Source organism: Balaenoptera acutorostrata, chromosome 6 (genome assembly GCF_949987535.1).
Source record: "Balaenoptera acutorostrata chromosome 6, mBalAcu1.1, whole genome shotgun sequence".
In the NCBI taxonomy this organism is placed as follows: Eukaryota; Metazoa; Chordata; class Mammalia; order Artiodactyla; family Balaenopteridae; genus Balaenoptera; species Balaenoptera acutorostrata.
The window spans coordinates 117,459,578-117,465,312 of NC_080069.1; the positions used below are offsets into that span (position 1 = coordinate 117,459,578).

A 5,735-nucleotide genomic window follows, 5' to 3' on the forward strand; every position below is an offset into this window, starting at 1 on the left:
AGCCTCTACATCCTCTGATTGGTTGAACACTCAATTACAAGAAACCTGTGAGTTTCTGAAGGGCAGAAGCTCTATTGTACAAACCACTATAGCTTTCCTAATGTGTATGGCATGGTATAGGCACTCACTCAATGCTTAAATAATATTTTTTCTGGTTAAAAATTATCCATGTTTTTTCTCCTTTAATGTGTTTATTTAATGAATTAAGTTAACTGTATTCCTAGTGACAAAATCTCTTATTCCTGGGGGTCGGGGGGAGACCCAAAAGTGAAAATGGTCTATAGTTCTCCTTTTTTTTAAAAAAAAAATTATGTTTTAGTACTAAGGATATGCCAGTAAAATGGATTGGGAGTTTTCTACATTTTCCTATGATAAAACTCAGCAGTGAAACCATCTGGGCCTGGTGCCTTTTTCCACTTCCAATTTTTTATTTAAAATTTCAAATCTACAAAAAAACTTCAGCCCTCTTTACCTAGATTCACTAATTGTTAATACTTTATCACATGTTTTCTCCCTCTCTCTCTCTCTCTCTCTCTCTCTCACACACACACACACACACACACACACACACACACACACACATGCTCTACTTGGTAATGTGTCATCTTAACTTAGCTGGAACCAAGTTTCCTAGAATTCTCTCCCCTGAGTGGTTCCAAGTTAGGTTGGCAATAAAGTTAATTCGCTCAAGATTTGGAGGGAGCAGGCATTCTTTTATGCTTTGCACTTTGATGAAAGGCCTCAGGCTCTGCTGTAGCTGGCATGTGGTTGTCACTGACCTGCTAACTTGCCTTGTTGGTTTGGGGGCAGCACCCAGACCCGTAGCCTCCCTGGTTCCTGCTAGGTCGCCTCCTTTTGTTTCTCTGAGTCCCAGGCCAAGTATGTGTACAGCTCTGTGGTAAGGACACCAGTTCTCCTGCAGGTCACCTGCGTCACTGAAGTTGGAGAGGGTGGGAGACAGATGTGAGCTCCAGTTTGTTCTTGTTCTCCCCAACTTCACGTCCATCTCTCCTTTCCAACTACTGGCAGGTATAGAGGGCTTGCACAGTCTGTTCCACCAGCACCCACAACTGCATGAGATCTAGTCCCTATTACCAACCCCTTATTCTATGCCATTCATAGTGGCCCTGATTCTCTGGATCAAACACACACATACACACACACACTTAAAAATTTTTTGCTCAACTATTTGAAAGGTGAAATGCAAACATCAAACACTTCATTCCTAACTACATTTTTTAAAAAAGTATATCCTAAGATTTAGGACATTTCCCTACATAAACAAAATTCCATTATCCTAACCAAGAAAATTCCATTTTCCCACCCAACAGGAACTAGATATAATAATATTATCTAGTACACTTCCTATATTCAGATTTCTGTAACTGTCCAAATAGTATTCTTTTAACTGGCTTTTTTAAAACTCCAGGATCTAATCAAAGACCCCCCAGTGCATTTGGTTGTCATATCTCTTTTATCTTTTAGCCTAGAACAGTTTTGCCTTTTATTTTTCCCTTTCATGACTTTGATTTTTTTTTAAGAGTCCAGGTCAATTTTCTTGCAGAATGTCCCACCATCTCGATTTGTCTGTCTGTTTCTTCATGACTGGATTTAGGTTGAACATTTTGGGCTATAACACTACATAGCTGATGTTGTCTATTTCCCATTGCATCTTCTTAGGAGGCACTAATGTTAGTTTGTCCTCTACTGACCTGGAGTCTTTTGGAATTGTCAGTGGAAATAATCAGTAATCAATAATAAAGAAAAGAGTTTGAGTCGAGCCAAGCTGAGGACAAATAACCCAGGAGGAGCCTCTCAGTAGCTCTGAGGACTGCTCCATCGAAGCATGGTTTTCAGCAGTCTCCTGCTTCACCAGAAAAAAAGAACATACATCAAATTGACAGGACATTCCTTCAAGTTTTCAAAAGAGAAAGATTTAGTATGCATACAGTGAAACAGTAGGACCCTGATGTCTGGGAAGGGAACTTTATCTTCAAGGGAATGTTAACATGCATGCCATAGGAAGGGAGTTATTTATCCTTATCTTTGAAAGGAACATTCTTTGCCTTAATTGTTGAAGTAGATGTGCTGTTTGCGTTTGACAGGCCATGAGTCAAGCTGTTTTAGTTCACACAAAGTTCAGGGTGAACCATGTATAAGCCAAAATGACTTCCCTATACCTCAATATGTGAAAAATTTCCCCATCATTTCCCATTTTGATCACAAATCTTTTGATAGAAAGCATTAATGATCAAAATATGTGTCCCTTGATTCCAGGTGATTTGCTGCCTGCTCTGGATCCCTCATGTCCCTCGGTGCTAGGCCTCTTTTTTTTTTTAATGTATATAGATTTGCCTAGTTATCTACACTGTGGTGGTTAATAAGATACAGTGAAAAGGCAGAGAGATATATGCTGATTGGGAGACACAGGTTATACGTATTATCAATTATATCAAATTGTCACATAAGCATTTTACCTGTGCTATTAGCAGTAGACTTAAAGCAAGCAGATACATGTCATGAGTAGTTTGATAGCCAGAAAAAGACTAATAATACATACTATGACAATGACAATTGTCTGGAAAGCAGAGTGAAAAAAACTGCCTATTTCTGAGGGAAGCCAGCTAAAAACAGTACTAAAACTAAAATTAAGAACTCTGGGCACGGGCTTCCCTGGTGGTACAGTGGTTGGGAGTCTGCCTGCCAGTGCAGAGGACACAGGTTCAAGCCCTGGTCCGGGGGGATCCCACGTGCCGTGGAGCAGCTAGGCCCGAGCGCCACAACTACTGAGCCTGCAAGCCACAACTACTGAAGCCCGCGCGCCTAGAGCCCGTGCTCCGCAGCAAGAGAAGCCACTGCAGTGAGAAGCCCTTGCTCGCCGCAACTAGAGAAAACCCACACACAGCAACGAAGACCCAACGCAGCCAAAAATAAATTAAAATAAATTAAAAAAAAAAAAAAAAAAGGAACTCTGGGCACAAAGTTAGAGGGCCCTTTAAGGATTTTTGCAAGGTTACAGTTTACTAATTTCAAGCTCTACTTGAGAGAAGGTATTGATCCAAGTACACCAAGCAGTATTAACAACAGCACAGACACCTCCTTGGGCAGCAAGGAGATAATCTAAAGCAATACATTTGTCAAGTACCACGTAAGCAAGAGTCTAGAGATCTTTGTTGGTCCCTAATAGCTCTTGCAGAGGCTCTGGCAATCCTGCTGATGGTTTGGGTAAGATTTCTCATCATCACTTCTAGGTCAGTGGTACCAACTCCTAGCCAAGAGCCCCAAACCCTGAGGAGGTGGTTATATTGGTTTCTGGATCCTGCAGGGGGGTCACGTCCCTGAGAATGGCCACAGCTGTTACCTTCATATTCAGAAGGATCCTCATCAGGGTAGTCTTCAACTAATGAGAGGGTTTTATGGTTTGTTTGGTTTTTGTTTTTTGCTATGATCATCAGGGCCAGAGTTTGAGCCAGTGAGCAATTTCAAGATAGTAAATAGAGTAGTCAAATATCCCAGCAGGCAGGTTCCTCCCATTCTCCAACTGTCTAAACATTCATGTGCCCAGGGCCAGTTATCACACCCACAAACAAATATAAATCCTTTAGAGTCACATAGTACTCCAGGTGTTGAGTCTTTTTTGGAAGGTATGTAACCAAAATTTTCTAACCATGGGTTAGTATCTGGAAGTTTCCAATCAGTCAAATTGACCTTACAAGTAGGAAGAGGAGTGAGCCCTCCATTAATCCAAGTATGTCAAGTTCTAATCCCATTGCATAAAGGAGAATTATATTTGCTATCAGCCTTATTATAACAGGTTGTCAGTAAGTACAGTGTAGAGGATGGGGAAGAGAAATAAGTGGCACTGACCTTGCAAATTGTAATGTTTTGTGAAGACATTTTGACTAATATCATGGCCATAAGCATCAGATTGGTTACATGTGGCCCCCCCCAGTGTCCTTTGGGATTGTTTCTAGTGGGGTCAGGAAGAAGCAAGGGACAGGAGAAGACTGGGTAAAGATATGAACGTGGTAAATGATCTGAGAGTTCTTTTCTATGAGTCACAGTAAAGTTAAGCATAGTGGTAAAATTGGTTATGGGCACAACTATGGGGTCATTATATTTTACAAAGGACCCAGTAGGGGAATGGTGACATATCCAGCATTTGGAAAAACTTCCAGAGGAGGCAAGAGACTGTGACATTTGTACAATAACATTGCCTTTCCAAGGAGGATGACAGTGAACTATACAGATGCAAGACAACAGAGAAATTAGGAAAAGGTTTTTTTTTTTTTCATTCATGAGATATTTGTTAAAATAACACATTTAGGGAAAAAAATCAATCTAACTGTATACATCATTACTGAAAACTGTATACCATCATACAAACAAGGATTTCATTTTGGGAAATCGATTCCTAATTTATGGCAAGTTTTACTTTCAGAAATAAAACCACAAAACAACACAATCTAATTCAATCTTAAAGGCTGGCATGCCGAGCAAGGAATGTTCTTATTCTTTGTAGGAGCTCCTTCTTTACACTGTCAGGTACCAGGGCTCTGCCTTTTGGTGTGATTTCAGCCACCAAGTCATCAACAGTAACGTGTTCTAGTACTTTTTCTTTAATTACCTCTTTACAGTGTGCCTTCACCTGATCCTTCCAGCCACATGCAATTAATTTAGCTCTCAGCAACTCTTTGAGGAGTTATCTTTCTCCAGTTTCTATCAACTTGTGGTTAATTGCTGCTCTCATCTGCGCATCTTTGTTCATCTTGCTAACCACCATCACCACGGGCAAGGGCCGTCCCTTCCCAGCGACGAAACGACCCTTGCGCTGATGACCGTTACCTACAACATTCTTCGGCTGCCCAGACCCAGACCCCAGAAGAAGCTTTAAGATTAAAGAAAACATGGGGGAAAGGGGAAAGGGCTTGTTGACTGTGGCTGGAATGAGGTCAAGAGTATAGGTAACGTACACATAAACAAAAATTTTTTTTTTAAAGTCCAAAAGTATTGACAAGGTTGGGGGTTACAGGCCTGGTCCAGACCCTTGGGTTAGCTGTCTGCTCCTGCTGTCATTTTCTTCTCTTCTTCTTCTCTTCTTTTCGTCTTTGCTTGGTGGTGCTTGTCTGTTGAAGCTGGGTGTCAGAAACAGGGGTTGAAGTCCATGCAGGTGGAGGGGGCTTTTTTATTTTTATTTTTTTAATATATTTATTTATTTATTTCATTTTTGGCTGCGTTGGGTCTTTATTGCTGCGTGTGGGCTTTCTCTAGTTGCAGCAAGCCGGGGCTAATCTTCGTTGAGGTGCACAGGCTTCTCATTGCGGTGGCTTCTCTTGTTGTGGAGCACAGGCTCTAAGCGCGTGGGCTTCAGTAGTTGTGGCACGCGGGCTCAGTAGTTGTGGCGCACGGGCTTAGTTGCTCCACGGCATGTGGGATCTTCCTGGACCAAGGATCGAACCCGTGTCCCCTGCATTGGCAGGTGATTCTTAACCACTGGAGAGGGGACTTCTTTAAATGAGAGATGTGAATCCACGAGTCTATGCCTTTTAGTTTGGCAGCGCATGGATTAGTTAATAATACCAGATAAGGTCCTTTCCAACATGGCTGCAAAGAATCTTTTATTTGATGTCTTTTCCAATAGACAAAATCTCCAGGTTATAATCCATGATCCTTAAGGTCTTTGACTCCTGAGAACTCACTGTGAAAGAAATTACCTACCAACTTTTCATTTCCTT

At 41.4% G+C, this 5,735-nt stretch overlaps 1 pseudogene; it reads right to left on the reverse strand.

Annotated features, from left to right (window-relative positions):
• Positions 1 to 4,329: 4,329 nt before the first annotated feature.
• LOC103010935 (transcription and mRNA export factor ENY2-like) lies at positions 4,330 to 4,835 on the reverse strand (annotated as a pseudogene).
• Positions 4,836 to 5,735: the final 900 nt, after the last annotated feature.